Source organism: Mastigoproctus giganteus, chromosome 2 (assembly GCF_048544385.1).
Source record: "Mastigoproctus giganteus isolate SK-2022 chromosome 2, ASM4854438v1, whole genome shotgun sequence".
Classification (NCBI taxonomy): Eukaryota; Metazoa; Arthropoda; class Arachnida; order Uropygi; family Thelyphonidae; genus Mastigoproctus; species Mastigoproctus giganteus.
The window spans coordinates 116,283,824-116,306,495 of record NC_143576.1 but is presented as its reverse complement, the minus strand read 5'-3'; the positions used below and the strand labels follow the sequence as shown (position 1 = coordinate 116,306,495).

The window sequence follows — 22,672 nt, the reverse complement described above, 5'->3', positions numbered from 1 at the left end:
GCTAATACATTTAATTTATTTGTTTATTAAACTTTTTTGCAAACTGCAGAAGTTTTAAAATGATTAAAAGTAAGTACAGTAGACTCTTGATTTTCCAGGATAGATGGTAAAATAAAAATCTCGGAAAATCGATTTCCCGCTTAATCCAAAAATACAGTAAGTCCCCGACATATGTTCCAGGACTTCTTATGTAAGTTGAGTTTTACGTAACTAGGGAATGACTAATAAAATATTGCTCCTATATCCGTGATATGCCAAAATTACAAAAACCACATAATATCCTCAGAAGAATGAAGGAAAATGGTTATATATTTTTAATTAGTTCAATTAAAAACTTTATCTGGGGACAGCGGTGAAGTTGTTGGAGTAGCACATATGAAAAGAAAACATTAAAGGAAGAACTTGTACAGTAAGAACTGATATGTATTTCGTAGCCTTCGTTATTATAGTTGACTTCATTGGTGCCCGATCCCTTCATTACTTCTCATATTCTGTCTTTTACCTTTTCCTTATTATTGTGTTCACCGTTTACACTGACAAATCTAAATTCCGTACGATACTTGTTCATGTTTGACCATTTTCAAACATCCTTATTTTAATTTTCTGATCCGAATCGATCGCTTTTTTTTTTTTTTTTTGATAGATTTACTAGTACTGCTGTCACTTATTCTCTTAGTTGGCACTATGATAATGGTTAAAATGAAATTTTATGTAAAGAATTTCACAGGGTTAAGGCGAAAACTCACTATTATTGCCCCACACGAGCTCACATTTTACTAAAACACCTTCTGGAGGTCACTACCATTAAACAATAAAAATAATTTGCCCATTTCTGGTTATTGTGTTTTTCTGTTACTGCAATTCATTATAAATGGGTAGTAAACTCGATCGTATTACATTTGCGATAATACCAGTAGCTGGAATTCTGTGGGATTTTACGTTATGGTGAAATGTGTGTTCCCCTTCACTGAAATATTCAGCTACAAAAAAAAAAAAAAAAAACCTAAATAAATTTTAAAAATCTTTTCTTCATTCCTATTTTTTAGCTTGTGACTCCATATCCCGCGTGTGCAATTTGTGCATGCTGTGATTGTCTTTATTGATTGCTTATTATTATTATTCTGTTTTAAATTTTACAATCCTAAAAAAAAAAAAAAAAATTGAGTGAAAAAAATTAACCTAAGTTTGAAGTTACATAAGTCGGGGGACTTACTACAGCAGAGTATATCCAAAAATGTTCAGCAACCTATGTAAAAAATATGGCGATAGATAAAACACTTACTATGCACTACTCGCATGTCCAATACGATGCTTCCCTTTATTTTTTTCGATGTCACATATGGTTTGGTCACCAACATTATAATGATTCATTAGAGATTTAATGGATGCACCGTTTTCAAACTTTTGAATGATTTAAAGTTTTTGTTTAATTGAAAACGCAACTCTTTTGTGGTTACTCATCATTTTCGTGATTTCTAAACAAAAAAAAAAAAAATTTTCGTTATCCCTGACAAATAACGAAACTAAATTTTTTTTTCTTTGCAGTGCGACGAAACAGAACTATCGAAGCGACGCACTCAAACAAACTAAACATTTCTTCTCTTTTTTTTTTTTCTTTTGAGCATTGGGTGTGAAGACAGTGGGGGTTGCAAGATAATAATCTCCCAGTGATGACTTTATAATGCCCTGCTTGTTGCTTATTTACTACTTGCAAAACATCTGTTTATATCTATTCTAGTTATTACTTTAATTTTATGATTTTTGGTTGATTTTTTTTTTTTTTTTTTTTTTTTTTAAATTTGGAGTCTTGAAGTGTCCCGGTAAATCGAGAGTCTGCTATTATGTTATATGCTTTTTTTTATTTGTCATTAACCACTTAATGGTCTCTAGGTTTTTTTTTAACCATAGAAAATGTTGCAAAACTACTTTTTTTTTTAGCTTACTCTTCAGACATTGGTTGTTTATAAAATTGTAATATGTCTGTATGTGTCCCCTCCTTATAATGCATTAGACTCTTTGTTATCAGGTTATAAGTGCTTCAGCAAGTCTTTTTTTCAACCTCCTCTCCAAGAATTTGTAAATTTATGAGATGAATTTACATGTGAATCGCAATATGAATTTATTGGGATGTGTATGTTCCCTGCCTAATAACATTTCTGTTTAGTCTGGTGAAAACCAAATTACCACTTAATTCCCTACTCAAATCAGAAACTTGGGCACTTCATATGCAGGTGAACTATATAACCTAGAATAACACACCAACTGTATGGTGCCAAACTGAGGGTAGTAGATAATGAAAAAAAACCTGGTCAGACATGAAGTTCTCTGAACAATGTAGAAAGGCTGCCAGGGCAGCTTGTGGGGTTTTGTCAGTGATTGACAGAATTTTGCCAGCAGCGATAAGGAGGTAATTATCCTGTTGTATAAGGCAGTGGTTAGGCCACATCTTGAGTACCATATTGCATACTGGTCTGGAAGCTTCATTTTAGGAAAGATGTTGATCTGTTGGAATGGGTTCAGAGAAGGGCAATGAAATTAAGTGAGAGGAACAAAAGGATACTTTTATCAAGAAAAGCTTCAGTTCTGCAAATTGCCAGTGTCTGGAGACTAGGTACTTGCAAGGAGATCTTATTAAGGCATTTAAGGCTTTGAATGAGCTAGTTAAATGCTGATGACATCCTTCTGGTTGCTCAGACAAACATGGGAGGGGATATAATTTAAATAAAGGGAGGGTGGTTCTGGGAAGGATGTACAGATGTGAAAATGGATAGTTTAAATAAATTTAAGAAGGAAGTACCAGATAAATTATTAGAGAGGTTGGACAGTTGATGGGGTTTTTCCATTTTTTTTGCTGATTCTGTATAAACATGAGTTTTTGCAAACATCTGTTAATACAGTTTTTTCAAGCCCCTTAAATTGCAGTGTTCTTTAATTAAGATGCAGATTTTTAGGTTTCCGTTTATTTAATTGTTAAGTAATAGTTTTAAGTGTTGTTCACCAGATGGAGAACCACGCCACCACCATCTACTGAAGAAAACTTAACTTTCTTAAAACTTTCAGCCTAGTCTTGGTCTTCAGTATCATTTGTTGAAAGGGAAAGTCCACTTAGAAATTATGCTTTCATATTTAGGTCTTTGTTGCTGAAAGTGTGGCACTAATAATCAAATTAAATTTTAATTCAGAATTAAACTCAAACTTGTTGCTTTGAGTTTAATTTTGAAATGTAATTTGAGTTTAAAATCAAAGCAATTCATTTTCCTTTATTTATAAATAATTACTGATATCTTTAATTGGGTATACAATATTTTTGAAAAGTCGATTATATTCAGAGATGTTCTAGAAGAATACAAAAGTTATTGATTGCAGTAAAAAAAAAAAGAGAAACTAAAATTAGTAAGTAGATCACTTATCCTCTGGCATTGACTAATTAATTTATTGTTATTATTAAAAAAAAAAGTAACTATTTAAAAGTTTCTAACGAGAACTTTGTTGCTGTTACACTTATGGCTTTTACTACCAAATGTGCTCGACAAGCCGTAAAACTAATCTGCCTTCAAATAATAAATATCTTTCTTATATTAAACTTTCTTTTGTTTTTATAACCATTTATGGGTGGTCGCGTGCCCTGATCCAAACTAAATTTACCGTGCTTTGGGGAGGGTGGGATGCACTCTAGCCCCTTCCCCAGAAGTATTTTGATACACCATCTTGAAATGGTAAAATGCTGCTAAATGCTTCAGCAAGTTAGTTTTTTGTTATTTGCTCGTTAGAGAGAGAGAGAGAGAGAGAGAGAGAGATGCTAATGTTTCATTGCCCTGGCAATTTTCATTTAATTTTATAGACTGGTATGCTGATTCCATAAATCACATTTCTTTTTATTCAAATTTTATGTAAATTTCTGAAACTAGTTTATCTGCTGTCCGAACTCATTCTCTTGCCACATTGAATAAATGATGCTGCCAAATGTGTTGTCAAGTTCAGAGGTTCGTTGGGATTCACTAGTATTCTCCCACCATGTCTGCTATGACCATATTTTCCTACGTGTTACAGCTGCGTTTCATGTAATTTTTTTGGCAGCCCACTTTGGCAATGACAAAGTAGTAGTAGTGGCATGTGATGCAAGAAAGCAAGTGTATGAGTTTATGCAGCATCAGCCAAAAAAAAAAAAAGGGGGGGGGGGCGCCTCTGTAGCCAGGTGGAAAGGAGCAGCAGTGCGTAGCACACGCTTCTTGATTAGACCGGGGTTCGAGCCCGTCACCACCAAATACGGAGGATGCGGAAAGGTCAGGGAATGACCGCCGCATATCCCGGAGCAATATGGCCTTAGTTGCTAATGCTCCTAAAAAAAAAACCAAAAAAAAACCAAACCAAAAAAAAAAAAAAATCACACCATTCCCTCCAAATGCCTGTCCAGTTCCTCCTTAAATTAATTTAACCTATCAACTTCCACGACAGATGGAAGTTTGTTCCAGCAATTAACCACCCGCTGGCTAAAGGCAAATTTCCGCACATCTATTCTACATCTGTCTTTTCTTAATTTGAATTTATGCCCCCTTAGGTTCGTAATCTGAACAAGTGGAAGGATCCCATCAGAATTCAGCGTGCTCAACCCATTCAATTCCTTATACACCTCAATCAGATCACTGCGCAGGTGCCTAGTCTCCAGCCACTGCAATTTGCAGAACTTAAGCCTCTCTTGGTAAGAGGATCCCTTTATTCCCCTCACCAATCTTGTTGCCCTTCTCTGTACACGCTCAAGCAAATCTACATCCTTCCTAAAGTGATATCAATTTTTTCCATGGTATAAGAGGATATGTTGCTTTTAACATTTGTTTACATATAGAGGTTTGTTAAATGATTTCCAAATAGTATGTGACTTTTTATTTTCAGTTGGAACTGTTTTACATATGAATGTCTGGTACACTTCATTCTTATTATCAGAGCTGATTTTCCCTCCAGGCATATTAATGCATTGTTAATTTTTTTTTTTTTTTTTTTTTTTTGACATTGCCAACATAAGGTGAAATGTTATAAACGCAACAAAGAGGATATGTAGCTTTTAACATTTTTTTTCTGTCTGTGTTGTTGCAACACCCACCTGTCAATCAAACCACAGCTGACTGAAAAGCAGGTTTTTTTTTTGTATAATTTTATAAGCTGGTATACTGATTACAAAAATGATTTTATTTTATTTACTAAAGGCATCACTATATTCAGCAAATTTCCAAATGGAACTGAACTTTTTGTCATTGGAACTCGTTCTCCTGTTGCATTAAATAAGTGATGTTGACAAGTTAAGTTTCTTGTTACTTGCTTATTTGGAGAGATTCTCTATTGTTGCAATGCCCACCTGCTGATCAAATTGTGTTTGACTGACTAACAATAATTTTTTTGTATAATTTTATCGGCTGATATGCTTCCATAAAATGAAATTTCTTTTTATTTACTAAATGTGTCAATTTATTCTTGCTATTGGAGCTGATTTTCCCTCCACGCATGTTCCAGCTGCAAATTTTTGAAGCCCGTTATGCTTGACAGTAACGGCAAGTTGAATTGTCAAATATTTACCAACAGCATAAGAGGATAACTGGCGTTTAGCTTTTGTCCTCTGTACAAGATCACCTTGTCAGCCATTGCAAAAAATTCACAATAAGAAGTAACCTTAATTTGCCATAAAATGCAGGAGTCAAGCTGGTTTACTTATGTACATATTACTTCTGCATTTTGTGGCAAATTTTTGCGGCCCACTGCACTTGTCAGCTACATTAAAAGTGATCACTGTTAGCAGTGTCAAAATTTTACTAATTATTTGGCACATTTGGTTCATTTTGCAGTGCCTGCAAAAATTTGACGGGAAACATGCCAGAATAGTGAAGTTCAATATCAAGCATGCCTAACTTTAACGTGTAAAACAGCTTTGATTGCAAATGAAAAGTCACATACTGTTTGGTAAGGTGGTTGCCAGTATGGCTGCTGTTGTGTTCGGTCACATCATTTTGAGCTCCTGATTTCTGTGATCAAAAATGTGTATAAAGTGTTATTTATTTCAGGGAAAGTATACCCAGAGAAAAATAAATGACAGCGAACTCCTTAGGTGAGAAACTTTTAAAATCATACTGGGTATTTAGCCAGATATTAATGTTTGCATCTGTATCCTTTGTTTGCCAGACTGCACTGGTCACCATGTGGATGACAATAGGGATGCAGAGAGGCACTGATTATTTGCGGGTGGCACTTGACTGGGGAAGGTGCCCTCTGTGTGTGTGTTCTTATAGGGCAGCTGATCGTGCCCAAACTTCTGTGTGAAAAAACTGCGTTATTACAGTGACTTACCATGGATTTCAAGTTCCCCCCACCATAGACTTTGCATGGTTTGGGTCCAACTTGGCAACTGGTCGTCTTACATGTGACAGTATGCCTACTGTCTACATTCCTTACTATCCGGGCACGTCGGACTAGATTCTAAGATCCTATGTGAGTACCGCATGAAATGCATACAACTACCTGGTAGGAGCTTACGTTTTCTGGTCTTGAACATAAAAACTCCCATCGCCCCTCTCTTATGTAGTGGAATAGTATACCACGTAACTTGCCATGATTGCAGCAGTTGTTATATAGGAGAGAGCTCAAGATGCCTTCAGGATTGCCTCACAGAGCATGACAGATCGATCAGAGTGACACTGATCACTCTGCAATCGCAGAACATTTCTGGTCAACCCATCATGACCTTAACCCCAGACGCGATTGTGAGGTGATTGACCAATCCCATCACTACCATCACTGCCGGCGCCCCCGTAGCCAGGTGGGAAGGAGCAGCAGTGCGTAGCACACGCTTCTTGATTAGACCGGGGTTTGAGCCCGTCACCACCAAATACGGAGGATGCGGAAAGGTCAGGGAATGACCACTGCATATTCCTGAGCAATATGGCCTTAGTTGCTAATGCTCCTAAAAACCAAACAACAAACAAACAATCATTGACATTGGATCATTTTTCTCATTCCCCTGGATGGTCGTTATATAGAGCTTCAACTGTATTTAAAAAAAAAAAAAAAAACAAGAATGGAAAAAAAATTATTAATGCCATACAACAATAGTACATATTATAAAAATATGCATGTTGCACAAGAGTAATATTTGTCACATTTACTGATTTAAAAAATTTAAATTAATTATGAAATACAGTATCAGCAAAAAAAAAAAAAAAAAAATCTTATTTCACCTATCCATCCCCACCGATAGTCTGTCTAACTCTTCCTTGAATTTATTCAAACTACCCACTTCCACAACAGCAGATGGAACCTTGTTCCAGCAATCAACCATTCAAAACCTTAAATCCCTTGATCAGATCACCTTGCAGGTGCCTTGTCTCCAGACGCTGCAATTTGCGGAACTTGGTAAGCACACCCCTTTATTCCCTTCACCAATCTCGTTGTCCTTCTCTACCTGTTCCAGCATTTCTACATCCTTCCTGAAATGAGGCCTCCAGACCTGTAGGCATTACTCAAGATGTGGCCATACCATTACCTTATATAATGGAATAATCACCTCCTTATCCTGTGAGCTGCTCTGGCAGCCTGTCTGCACTGCGTAGAGAACTTCATATCAGAGTATAATTACCCCACCCCAGGTCCTCTATATTTTCCACTACCCTGAGTATAGTTTTTCAAATGGCAATGTTTGTGGCACAGGTAAACTTCAAACAAATTATATGAAATGAGGGTCTGTAATCCTGTTGTGGCAGTCTAGTCTGCATGGCAGTCATAAACAGGAAGTTATTATAGCTAGGCTTCACATAGCATATAGTCATCTTATACATTTAATAATCAAATATGTTTTTATCAAATGTCCAAATTTTGTTTGTTCATGCCACTTCTGCTTTGGCACTTTTAACCATCTGACTGAGCTATATGCACTTATATTTTATCAGAAAAAGACAAGTGTCAGAAATGTTTTTTAATTTTTACCACATACTTTTATTCTTTGCTTGTTTTTATTGATATTTACTACCTGCTTGTTTTGAAATGATTACCCTTTTTTATGCTGTGTATAACTTTTAATGCATTTAATATATCAATTGGCCATCATGACCGAGTACATTTGCTGCTTCCAGAATGCAAATATGTGACTTTGGACATTTTTATTTTTTTAATGAAAACCGCAAACGTGAAAGGTATTAAAATCTGTAGTACTTGGTACTATGTATCGGTTTAAGGTTGAGAAGATGAAAGAAGATCGTTCCAGAAACAGAAGTTGATGGAATAAATGAGGAAGAAGAAAAGTTAGTTTTAATTTGAGTTGGACAGTAAAAGGATGCTGACTGGTTGCAGCATGTGTTTGGACTGGGTTGAAAGAGAGAGGGGGAGAATTATAGAAGCCAATTCAATTGAACAGTGACCATGGAAGTATCTATAGAAAAGGTATGTAGTAGAAACGGAAAGTGTACGAGACAAAGAGTGAAGGAACTTGTAAGAGATGGGTCATTAATTAACCTAACTGCCCTCTTTCAAATTGCATCTAGAAGCCTGAGAGAGGCTTTTTTTGGGTGTGCTGTCCCAAATTTGAGAATAGTCTATCATGGTAGGGTCGATATGACATTTGTGCAAAGTGAGTAGCTGTTTAGAAGAAAAGAAATGCCAAGAGAAATAGAGAAACCCCCAATTTTTTTTTAGATGCAGAGCAAGCAATAATTGTAATGTGCTTATGCCAGGAGAGATTAGAAGTCAGGATAACCCCTAATAGAGATATGTGATCTTGTCTACAAATGTGAGTATCATTAAAGAAAAACATAGGAGTAGAAGAATTCTTTTTTGCAAGATATAAAACGGGATTAAGTTTTAGGATGACTGAAGTTAACTAAGCTATCTTTATTCCACTGGAGATCAGCATTTAAGGAATTGGTAGTGGATGTTTGAGAAGTTGAAGCTGTTTGTGCAGAGCAAGGTTTCTCAAACTGGAAGATGGAAGAAAGAGCTGAACCAAAAGGTTCAGCTCTTTCTTCCATTCTGTCTTCTAACTTCTGCACCAATGTTGGTGCAGAAGTTAGAAGACAGAGAACTATCACATGCAGTGAGCAATCACAGAGAAAACTGAATAACCAATTACAAAAAACAGTTGGCGAACCATAAGATGGAAGCTTATTTAGAACATCTTTATGCTAGGCACACTCAAAAGCTTTTGAAATGTCACTGCTTGAGTTTCACCAAACTTTTCTATTGAATTTGACCATAGATGGGTAACATAAGTCAGTATTAGGGCTCACAATACCGGTCAAAATCTTAATACTGGTATTGCAGTATTTTTAGCATTAGCATTAGTAGAGGCATGCAATGCAAGAAAGCAAGCTTATGCAGCATCAGCCAAAAAAAAAAAAAAGCTCCGATTTCACCCCTCATTCCAAATACCTGTCCAGCTCAGCCTAAAATTTATTTAGGCTATCGCCTTCCACAACAACAGATGAAAGTCTGTTCTACCAATCAACTACCTGCTGGCTAAAGGCAAACTTCCACACATCTATCCTACAAGTGTCTTTACTCAATTTGAATTTATGCCCTCTAAGGTGATTATTCTGAGCAAGAGGAAGAATCCCATCAGCATTGAGCATGCTCAAACCATTCAAAGCTTTATACACCTCAATCAGATCACCTCGCAGGTGCCTAGTCTCCAAACACTGTAATCTGCAAAACTTAAGCCTTTCTTCATATGAGCAACCCTTTGTTCCATTCACTAATCTTCTTGCCCTTCTCTGTGCTCATTCCAACAGCTCTACATCCTTCTTAAAATGAGGCCTCCAGACCCGTATACAGTACTCAAGGTGGGGCCTGACCATTGCCTTATACAAGGGGATAATCACCTCCTTATCCCTGCTAGAAAAATTCCTGTATATCATTGACAAGACACCATGAGCTACTCTTGCAGACCATCTGCACTGCTCAGAAGACTTCATATCTGCTTGCACAATTATCCCCAGGTCCTTTTCATTCTCTACCACTGTCAGTGTAGTACCACAGAGTTGATACTTTACTCTGGGGTTGCTGTTTCCCATATGTAGTACTTTACATTTGTCAATGTTAAACTTCATTTGCCACCTCTCAGCCCATCTGCTCAACTTTTCTAGATCCTGTTGCAGCAGTGTACTGTCATTAGTGTCATTAACAACCCTGCCAACCTTCGTATCGTCTGCAAACTTGGTCATTAAGCCTGATATACCATCATCAATATCATAAATACAGAAAACAACAATGGACCCAACACAACCCTGAGGGACTCCACTAATAACATTAGTTCACGAAGAGCAGTGTCCATTGATTAACACTCTCTGTCTTCTCTCACTCAACCATCCCTTTATCCATAGCAGCAATTTGTCTCCAGTGTCACAGTGCTCCAATTTGTGCAGCAGTCTTCCGTGTGCAACAGTATCAAAGGCTATTCTAAGATCCAAATATATGATATCAATGTTATTCTTTGCATCCAGTTCCTTTGTGACTACATCATAGTATCCAATCAAATTAGTCAGACAAGATTTCCCCTTAACAAACCCATGCTGTGTCTGAGCTATAACTGAAGTCTTGTCTAGATGATCCTGCAGTGCTTCTTTAACCAGTGCCTCCATTAATTTCCCTGGAACAGAAGTTCTAAGAAGAAAAGAACTAACAGGTCTGTAATTACCTGTCCCCCCTTTAATCCTCTTTTGTGGATTGGGGTCACATTAGCACATATCCAGTCCATGGGTACCTCTGCTGAGTCCAGGAAAGCTCTCATAATTGTGGCTAAGGGTTTGCTTACTTCCTTTGCTGCCTTCTTTAATATAACTGGATAGATTCCATCCACCCCAGGTGCCTTTCTTGTGTTTACCTTCAACAATTTCTCCTCCACTTAACTCTCAGTTATTACAAGATTATCTAGCTTACTGCCAGAGTTGAATACACGTCTGGTATTCTCCTCCCTGAATAACTCCTCGTGTGAATGTCGATGCAAAATATTCATTTAGTTTGTTAGCCACCTAAGCAAGATCATCAAGAATTGAACCATTGATATCAAGTGGACCAATCTGATTCATCACCTTCCTTCTAGAGTTTACATAAGTAAAGAACTCTTTGCTGTTTTTCTTTGCATCCTTTGCCAAAGATTTCTCATAATCTGCCTTTGCCTGCCTAACCTCCTTTGTAACTTGGTTACAGATCAGCTTATATCTATCATAGGCTTCTGTGTCACGTGTTAATTTATATGTATCCCATGCATTTTTCTTCTCTGTCACATGTCTAATTAGTTCATCTGACATCCATTTAGGCCTAAATCTTGAACAATATTTCTTTGTTGGGATGAAAAGCCTAGTAGCTTCCAAGATTAATTCTTTGAATGCTTCCCATTTTGAATTTGCTGTTGGTAACATCATCAGTTGGTTCCACCGTATAGAATTTAAATACTGTCTCAGAGCACTGTAGTCACCTTTATGAAAGAAAAACCCTTCCCTTTACCCTTGATGGTAGTTACCTCTTTGAGTAAATCCCACTTCAGCACACTGTGTGATCACTGCCACCTAGTGGTTCCTTTATCTGCAGATTCTTGATGCATGAAGAATCATTACTGATAATCAGATGAAGAGTATTAGTAACGGTGCAAAGAAACCTCCTAAGGCTTATGCTGCACCAGCCAAAAAAAAAAAAAAAAGAAGTAAAATAGTATATAAAATAATTAAATAATAAAAGAAAAGGAAATAGACAACCTATGCATTTCCCTCCTCCTCCTGTAGGTAACTTTAAATTTCCCCACACTGTCAACCTCAACCACCCATGTAGGTAACTTATTCCAGTAATTTATAACTCACTGGATAAAAATAAAACTTCCTGCAATCCAGTCTAACCATCTCCCCTGTAACTTGAATTTATGGTCCCTAGTTCTCGAATCATTTATAACTGAAGATTTCGTCCTCATTCATTTTACTTTTGCCACTCAGAGCCTTAAACACTTAGTCTCCTCTAAGGTACCTAGTTTCCAAGCTATGCAACCCACATATTCAAAGCATTTCCTATATGGATGCCCTTTTTTTTATCTCACCCATCTTTCAAGAAGAGTCTTTTTTTTTTAGGTGCGGTCTCCATGCTTGAACAAAGTATTCCAAATGTGGTCTAACAGTAGCCATATATAATGGGATTATGATGTCCTTATCTCTACTAGCAAACGTTCGATTAATCATCGATAGGACACCATGAGCCTTCCTTGCACCCTGTCTGCAATGCTCAGAGAACTTCATGTCTGATCATATAACTCCCAGGTCTCTTTCTTCCACTACTGACTTTAGTTCAACTCCACCAAGTGTATAAGTTTTTTTGGGGTTACTGTTCTCCCAGTGTAAGACCTTGCACTTTGCTGAATTAAAACATAACTGTCACTTTCTGACCATCCCTGAAGTCAATCTAGATCATTCTGAAGAAGCTCTGCGTGGCAGTGATCATTAACTACTCTACCAATCTTTACATCATCTGCAAATTTAGGCATCGTGCCTCTATCCCTTCATCGATGTCATTCAAAAAAATCAAAAACAATAGTGGTCCCAATACTGATCCTTGGGGAACCCCACTTCTTACATTAACCCAATCTGAGGAATAACCATTTATCACAACCCTCTGCCTCCTTCCCTGAAGCCATCCTGCTATCCATCTAAGGTTTTTTCCTGTGATTCCAACCATTTCCAGCTTATAAAATAACTGATCATGTGGGACTCAGTCCCACACGAGTGGTTACTTTATAAGCTTATTGATCGAAAAGTGGTGATTCCAAATTTCTAAAGATCTGACAGGGAATATCATATTGGGATTTCGATAATCGGGATTTTGTCATAAAAAGTAAGTTGAGCTTGGGAAAAACTGTAAGTGGAAATTAATATCATTGAGATTGGAACTGAGACCATTTATATTTGTGAAATGAATGAGAAAGTTTTTGGGAGGTTAAGATCTTTACACAGATAAGTTTGTTCTGTTAGTTTGACTATTCATGATGTATTCAGTAAGAAAAAGTGGGGTGGACATTTTGTGTGAAGTAATGAAATTTTTGTATATGGTGATACATGGCAAGAATGCACCCTGCTCATTGATATAACATAGGCTCCAACAATACCCCCTAACATACACACTACTCAGACTCCTAACTATCTGGCAGATTAGAGGCAATGAGGTTATACAATAGCAGGTCCTCGAAATGTGAGGAACATTAGATCTCACCACAGTACCCATCACAACCTGAAAAAGACACCAGTATATGACTGATGTCTTTTCAAGTTATGATGTGAACAGACTGAGACTCAATGAGAGTCATCTACCACCTAATATTGCCTAGTAACACACACAGATTGATGGCATTCCTTTGTGTGGTGTGGACTGCACATCTTGACCCCTGTTTACATTGATTCAGATGTAAACAGGGGTCAAGATGTGGTATATTGGAGATGACCTGGGTGGTCATCTCCAATATACCATGTGCTGCATTTCAGGATCTGTACATGGGGGTTATATCCAGGGTTACTTGGAGAGGGAACCACCCTACTTTTAGGACTTGACAAAAATATTCTGTTTTGAAAAATGGAATATTTTTGTCAAGCCACCTCCACCAGGTGTACTGGTTAATTCAGTCATAATGAAAAGAAAACCCAAAAATGTTTATACCCTTTTCAATCCAGATTGATTCAATTCTGCAGTTTTCAATCCCAGGTCAAAAAGGTAGTTGGAAAAGCCAGCAATGAAAGTTAAGTTGCCAATGCTTAAAAAAAACAAAAAAAACAAAATGTTAACTACAAAATCATGTTTTTTCAGGAACAAGGAAAAACAGTTTTGACTACAACTTTTCCTTCAATTTCTAATAACCATGCTATATGAACCAACATTGATTTCCATGATGTTGTTTAATAGTTCACTAATAAATTAATTAATACTATGGTGTTATAGATAATGCTTTTCGACATTAAAAATAGTTTAGAGAAAGGCACATTGCATTTTTGTATTAATTAAATTTTTATTGAAATATATCATTTTTGTTCACGATAAATTCAGTCATACACTAAATTTATTCATTCCCTTGTTCTTCTTCTGTATCATTGCCATCATCATTGGCTTCACAGAACCCTTGATAGTATTGGGGAATAATGTTTTATCGGCATGAGGTCTTTATGCTTCTCAGCCTGGATTTGCAGTGGGCCATTGTATTTCTTCTTTAATTCCAAATTCGAGAGGGTGAAACCACGACGAATCCGTCTTTGAATTTTGAAGCTTTTTAAATCTTCATGTGAGTAGCTGTACTTAAAATAAATATTTTCTGGATCTTCCTTCCAGTACTGCAGCCAGACTATTTGAAGCCATTTTACTAAAAAAAAAAAAAAAAAAAACACATTTCACACACCCATTCACTCTAAAAGTTTGTCCAGTTCTTACTTGAATTTATTTAAGCTATTAACTTCCACAACAACAGACAAGTTTGTTCCAGCAATTAACTACCCGCTGGAATTAATTCTACAACTGTCTTTCCTCAATTTGAATTTATTCCCCCTCAGGTTAGTAATCCGAACAGGAGGAATCCTATCAGCATTGAGCCTGTTCAACCCATTCAAGGCCTTATACACCTCAATCAGATAACTTCGCAGGTGACTAGTCTCCAGATGCTGCAACTTGCAGAACTTAAGGCTTTCTTTGTAAGTGCACCCCTTCATTCCCTTCTCTGTACTCATTCTAGCAACTCTACATCCTTCCTAAAATGAGACCTCCAGACTGCTGCAACTGCAGATCAAGTAGCTGAAACTTGTTAAAATTATTGAAGAGGGGTATTGGGTATTCTCAACAAGTTTTTAACATAGATGAAGCAGGACTTTTTTGGAAACGAATGCCTAAAAGAAGTTTCATATTGAAAGAAGGAAAAAACATGCCAGGTTTCAAAGCTGCGAAGAATTGGTTGACTTTATTGTTGGGTGGTAACGCTGCGGGGAATTTAAAATTAAAACCCCTTTTAGTTTACCAGGAAAAGGGCCAAAGTACAACCCAAAATCGACACATTTTTCATGATTAAATTCATCAATTAAATTAAATCAATTTAGATCAATTAAATTCATGATTTTAATTGGAATTTTAAGTTTAATTTTGATACATAAGTATATATCAAATATAAACATAATTATATACATATGCAATGCAGAATATTTTATATGTATAAATATTTGAATATTAAATATTTTGACCGACATTTGTGCATCTTTTCACTACCATTTATTATCGATTAGGAAATATCCTATGGCACTGACCACAACTCACAAATACATATGTTACCTTATGGGAATGCGGTGCTCGCTTAATGTGGATTCAATTAGTGCTCTGTTTTTCCAGAACGAATTATCAGCGTTAAGTGGGGGTCACCTGTATATCATTGACAAAACCCCATGACCTGCTCTGGCAGCCTGCCTGCACTGCTCAGAAAACTTCATATCTGAGTGCAGTACCACAAAATTGGTACGTTTCTCTGGGGGTTTCTTCTACCCATATGCTTTACATTGCTTTTCTCAATTTAAACTTCAGTTGCCACTTCTATGTCCAACTTTTCTAGATCCTGCAGTAGGATACTGTCATTGCTGTCATTAACAGCCCTATTGACGTTGTAGAGTGGATATCATCTTTTAAGGGCACAAAGGGTGATATACACGTTGGCACTAATGATATTAAGAGTAGAAGACCGGCAGAATTACTTAACAAGTACAGGTCACTGTTGAAAAAAAGCCTTGAATCAGGGTTGAATTTGAAAGTGTCTGCAATTCTGCCCAGACTCAATAGGAGGGAGTATATGATGAGAGCCTTGTCAATCAATTTGGCCCTGGAAAGATTGTGCAAGGCTCGAGGGAATAGAATTTTTTTTTCTGCCTGGTCTGTACTTGTTAACAGAAGGGACTGCTTCTACAGGGATGGGATACACTTAAATAGAAAGGTTGCAAGAATATTTGCTGATGCTACAGAGGTAGTGTGTTAGGTGGGTCGGAAAACTGCTAGCTACAAGGACTAATAGATTAACAGTAGCCAATGGCAGAGGTGAAAGTGATTCTTGCACTGCTTCTATTGGAATGAGCAGAAGCGTGGAAAACAAGATGCAGGATATTTCCAAGACTGCTGGGAGTCATTGCGGTACAAGTAAACACATGGGTTGTGTTAGGGTAGCTAAGAAAAAGAACAGGTGCATGTATACTTGCATGTATACTTTGGTAAATAAATTTGATGAATTTGAGGTATTGCTCAAAGCATCAAAGGCGGATATTGTTGGGATATCAGAGACGTGGTGTCACACAAATATAAGGAATGCAGAACTGGAATTTGGGGATACAACATCTATAGGAAGGGAGAAGGGGTTATGCTATTAGTTAAGAAACACATAAAATCCAAGGAAGTGAAGCCAGTCGACATCGCTGGACAGTGCTAGTTAGTTAGTTATTTGGTTTTTAGGAGCATTAGCAACTAAGGACATCTTGCTCCGGGATATGCGGTGGTCATTCCCTGACCTTTCCGTATTTGGTGGTGACGGATTCGAACCCTGGTCTAATCAAGAAGCGTCTAATCACTGCTGCTCCTTCCACCTGGCTACGGAGGCACCTGCTGAACAGTGCCTCGTCAAGTCAGTTTGCTGTAACATAAGCACTGGGAGATCAAAATTGAGAGTAGGAGTGTGCTATAGGCCTAATGACTCTGATGAGTATAATAAGGAACTGTACAGGGAAACAGTGGGCCAGTAAATCAGAGAGTCTTATAATGGGGGATTTAATTTCCCAGATATTGACTGGGATTTGTGGGTTGGTCACTCACACACTAGCAAGGCTTTTGTGGATTTATTGGATGATTGTTTTCTACAGCAGTATGTTCGGGTGGCAACTAGAGGGAGTAATACTCTTGATATGATTATCAGTAGTGATTCTTCATGCATTAAGAATCTGCAGATAGAGGAACCACTAGGTGGCAGTGATCACAGTGTGATGAAGTGTGATGGGTCCTGAGGTCGAGGATTTCCTGTGCGGACGTGCCTTTCTGCCGCTCTTGGAATAGAGAAGTTTTTTTCTGATTTATTTTCTGCCTTATTAGTTTAAATTGACATATTAACTTATTTCTAGAGTAGCTTTATATTCCTATTTACGGTACTTAAAGTTAAAATAACTTAGATAGAGATTTTGTAGGTATTACTTAGTATCGGAAAGGGTATCAAATCCACGTGTTTACCGTTCATAAACGGCCGCCATTGCTACGTGAAAATTAATCAGTAAAATCTATTAATCTTGTCGAACTTCATTGGCAATTAAATTGTAATTTTAACTATACATATAACCACTTAGGTTACGGAACATAAATAATTAGTAAAAATAAATAATTAATACATAACTTGATACAGAAGTTATATAAAGGGATTTCGTAGATAACACTCGTTACTGAAGCGCGATACAGCATATCCGGAATTCGATAGCATTAGCTTTGTATAGTATAGTGCATAATATAATATTGTCAATTAATCAGTACATCTATTAATCTTGTTAAACTTCATTGTCAATTAAATTGTACTTTTAACTATATATATATAACGACTTAGAGTACAAACGTAGCAAATAATTAATACATACTTGATACGGAAGTTATATAAAGGGAACTCGTAGATAACACTCGATACCGAAAAATAAATATAGCGTTATAACTGTGTTAAGATACAAGTTTAAGGTTTTAATTTTGTTCTGAAATTGTAATTTTATTGACATTTAAATCGAAATCATGACTCTGACCAGAGCAGCAAAGCAAAAGGCTCAAGCTAATGGGAGTGCTGTTACTCAGGGGAGAACTGAGGGGGGCGGTTGCCCCCTGAATCACGGCCTTTTAAGATGCACTGTTTGCTTGATGTTTGCGGAGCAATCGGGTACGGGACATGATACTGCCATGGGGGATGTCTTTGTGTGTGCACGATGCAAGGAGTGCAAGGAAATTAGGCGACAACTCGGCGTTGTTATGAGCCTATATGAGACCTTGAAGGACAGGGTGGATGCCCTCGAAGGAAATAAATTGAGGGGCCCATCAAGCTCTCAGCTGCCCACATCAACACCAGAGCTTGGACTTGGTCATCTTGCAACACAGAGGCAGCCCCCAAGGCAGAATGCGCTGGTCCAACAGGAACTAGTAGTTGTTGGTGACTCAATTGTCAGGGAAACGGGGAACATGCTTTGTAAAAAGGATAGGTGGAACAGGACCAGGGTATGTCTGCCAGGGGCAAAGGTTGATGACGTTGTAGAGCAGATATCATCTTTTAAGGGCACAAAAGGTGATATAGTTGTACACGTTGGCACTAATGATATTAAGAGTAGGAGACCAGCGGAATTACTTAACAAGTACAGGTCACTGTTGAAAAAAAGCCGTGATGTAGGGTTGAATTTGAAAGTGTCTGCAATTCTGCCCAGACACGATAGGAGGGAGTATATGATGAGAGCCTTGTCGATCAATTCGGCCCTGGAAAGATTGTGCAAGGCTGAAGGGGTAGAATTTTTTTCAGCCTGGACTGTACTTGTTAACAGGAGAGATTGCTTCTACAGGGATGGGATACACTTAAATAGAAAGGGTGCAAGAATATTTGCTGATGCTATCGAGGCAGTGTTAGGTGGGTCGGAAAACTGCTAGCTTGGGGGGAGACAAAGACTAATGGATTAACAGTAGCCACGGGCAGAGGTGAAAGAGATTCTTGCACTGCTTCTATTGGAATGAGCAGAAGCCTGAAAAACAAGATGCAGGATATTTCAGAGACTGCTGGAAGTCATTGCGGTACAAGTAAACACATGGGTTGTGTTAGGGTAGCTAAGAATAGAAACAGGTGCATGTATACTTGCGTGTACACTAATGCTAGGAGTTTAGTAAATAAATTTGATGAATTTGAGGTATTACTCAAAACATCAAAGGCAGATATTGTTGGGATATCAGAGACGTGGTGTCACACAGATATAAGGAATGCAGAACTGGAATTTGGGGAGTACAACGTCTACAGAAAGGATAGACAGGATAGGAAGGGAGGAGGGGTTATGCTATTAGTTAAAAAACACATAAAATCCAAGGAAGTGAAGCCAGTTGACATCGCTGGACAGTGCAGTGTTGAGTCAGTTTGGTGTGACATAAGCATAGGTAAATCAAAATTGAGAGTAGGAGTGTGCTATAGGCCTAATGACTCTGATGAGTATAATAAGATACTGTACAGGGAAATAGAGTGGGCCAGTAAATCAGAGAGTCTTATAATGGGAGATTTTAATTTCCCAGATATTGACTGGAATTTGTGGGTTGGTCACTCACACACTAGCAAGGCTTTTGTGGATTTATTGGATGATTGTTTTCTACACCAGTATGTTCGAGAGGCAACTAGAGGGAGTAATACTCTTGATCTGATTATCAGTAGTGATTCTTCATGCATTAGGAATCTGCAGATAAATGAACCACTAGGTGGCAGTGATCACAGTGTGCTGAAGTGGGATTTACTCAAGGAGGTAACTACCATCAGAGGTAAAGGGAAGGGTTTTTGCTTTCGTAAAGGAGACTATGCTGGTCTGAGACAGTATTTAAATTCTATACAGTGGGACCAACTGATGATGTTACCAACAGCAAATTCAAAATGGGAAGCATTCAAGGAACTAATCTTGGAAGCTACCAGGCTTTACATACCAACCAAGAAATATTGTTCAAGGTTCAGGCCTAAATGGTTGTCAGATGAACTAATGAGACATATGGCAGAGAAGAAAAATGCATGGGATACATACAAATTAATGGGTGACGTGGAAGCCTATGATAGATATAAGTTGGTCTGTAACCAAGTCACAAAGGAGATTAGGCAGGCAAAGGCAGATTATGAGAAATCCTTTGCAAAGGATGCAAAGAAAAACAGAAAAGAGTTCTTTACCTATTTAAACTCAAGAAGGAAAGGGATGAATCAGATTGGTCCACTGGATGTTGATGGTTCAACAGTTGAGGATCCAGCTCAGGTGGCTAACAATCTAAACGAGTATTTTGCATCTACATTCACACATGAGGAGTTATTCAGGAAGGGGAATGTCGTAGGTGAAGTAAACATTGGCAGTGAGCTAGATGATTTTCTAATAACTGAGAGGAAAGTGGAGGAGAAATTGTTGAGGAAAAACATAAAAAAGGCACCCGGGGTGGATGGGATCTATCCAGTTATATTAAAGGAGGCAGCAAAGGAAGTAAGCAAACCCCTAGCCATAATTATGAGAGCTTCTTTGGACTCAGGGGAGGTACCCATGGACTGGAGATGTGCAAATGTAACCCCAATTCACAAAGGTGGATCAAAGGCTGACACAAGTAATTATAGACCTGTTAGTTTAACTTCGGTTCCAGGAAAATTAATGGAGGCACTGGTTAAAGAAGCACTGCAGGATCATCTGGACAAGAATTCAGTTATAGCTCAGACACAGCATGGGTTTGTTAAGGGCAGGTCTTGTCTGACCAATTTGATTGGATACTATGATGTAGTCACAAAAGAACTGGATGCAGGGAGTAACTTTGATATTATATATTTGGATCTTAGAAAGGCTTTTGATACTGTTGCGCATGGAAGACTGCTGCACAAATTGGAGAAGTGTGGCATTCGAGGCAAATTGCTGCTATGGATAAAGGGATGGTTGAGTGGCAAAAGACAGAGAGTGGTAATCAATGGACACTGCTCAACGTGGACTAATGTTATTAGTGGAGTTCCTCAGGGTTCAGTGTTGGGTCCATTGTTGTTTTCTGTATTTATAAATGATATTGATGATGGTGTATCAGGCTTAATGTCCAAGTTTGCAGATGATACAAAGGTTGGCAGGGTTGTTAAGGACACTACTGATACTATGCTGCTGCAACAGGATCTGGAAAGGTTGAGCAGATGGGCTGAGAGGTGGCAAATGAAGTTTAACATTGACAAATGTAAAGTGCTACATATGGGAAACAGTAACCCCAGATCAACGTATCAACTCTGTGGTACTACGCTGACAGTGGTAGAGAATGAAAAGGACCTGGGGGTAATTGTGCAGGCAGATATGAAGTTCTCTGAGCAGTGCAGACGAGCTGCAAGAGTAGCTCATGGTGTCTTGTCAATGATATACAGGAATTTTTCTAGCAGGGACAGGGATGTGATTATTCCCTTGTATAAGGCATTGGTCAGGCCACACCTTGAGTACTGTATACAGGTCTGGAGGCCTCATTTCAAGAAGGATGTAGAGCTGCTGGAACGAGTACAGAGAAGGGCAACAAGATTAGTGAATGGAACAAAGGGTTGCTCTTACGAAGAAAGGCTTAAGTTTTGCAAATTTCAGAGCCTGGAGACTAGGCATCGCCGAGGTGATCTGATAGAGGTGTACAAGGCTTTGAATGGCTTGAGCATGCTCAATGCCGATGGAATTCTTCCTCTTGCTCAGAATAATCACCTGAGAGGGCATAAATTCAAATTGAGGAAGGACGGATGTCGGATAGATGTGCGGAAATTCGCCTTTAGCCAGCGGGCAGTTGGTTTGTGGAATAGACTTCCATCGCTTGTTGTTGAAGTTGATAGCCTAAACAAATTTAAGGCTCAGCTGGACAGGTATTTCAAACGAATTGAGGGGTGAAATGGGAGTAGTGGTTGTTTTTTTTTTTTTTTTTCTTTTTTTTTTGGCTGATGCTGAATAAGCTTGCTTTCTTGCATCATATGCCTCTACTAATGCTAATGCTAATGCTAAAAAGTGGGATTTACTCAGAGGTAACTACCATTAGGGGTAAAGGGAACGGTTATTGCTTTCGTAAAGGCAACTATGATGGTCTGAGACAGTATTTAAATTCTATACAGTGGGACCAACTGATGATGTTATCAAGAGCAAATTCAAAATGGAAAGCATTCAAAGAACGTATCTTGGAAGCTACTAGGCTTTACATACCAACTAAGAAATATTGTTCAAGGTTTAGGCCTAAAGGGATGTCAGATGAACTAATGAGACATATGGCGGAGAAGAAAAATGCATGGGATACATATAAATTAACATGTGACACAGAAGCCTATGATAGATATAAGCTAGTATGTAACCAAGTTACAAAGGAGGTTAGGCAGGCGAAGGCAGATTACGAGAAATCTTTGGCAAGGGATGCAAAGAAAAACAGCAAAGAGTTCTTTACTTATGTAAACTCTAGAAAGAAGGGGATGAATCATTGGTCCACTTGATATCGATGGTTAAACTGTTGATGATCCTGCTCAGGTAGCTAACAAATTAAATGAATATTTTGAATCGACATTCACACATGAGGAGTTATTCAGTGAGGGGAATGCCAGAGGTGTATTCAACTCTGCCAGTAAGCTAGATAATCTTGTAATAACTGAGAGTAAAGTGGAGGAGAAATTGTTGAAGATAAACACAAGAAAGGCACCTGGGGGTGGATGGGATCTATCCAGTTATATTAAAGGAGGCAGCAAAGGAAGTAAGCAAACCCTTAGCCATAAGTATGAGAGCTTCCTTGGACTCAGAGGAGGTACCCATAGACTGGAGATGTGCAAATGTGACCCCAATTCACAAAGGAGGATCAAAGGCTGACACAAGTAATTATATTCCTGTTAGTTTAACTTCTGTTCCAGGAAAATTAATGGAGGCACTGGTTAAAGAAGCACTGCAGGATCATCTAGACA

At 38.0% G+C, this 22,672-nt stretch overlaps 1 protein-coding gene across 1 annotated transcript in view; it reads left to right on the top strand.

The window, feature by feature from the left end:
- Positions 1–22,672, top strand: part of LOC150089514 (N(G),N(G)-dimethylarginine dimethylaminohydrolase 1-like) — a 113,594-nt gene that overhangs the window by 74,450 nt on the left and 16,472 nt on the right. The window lies entirely within an intron of this gene.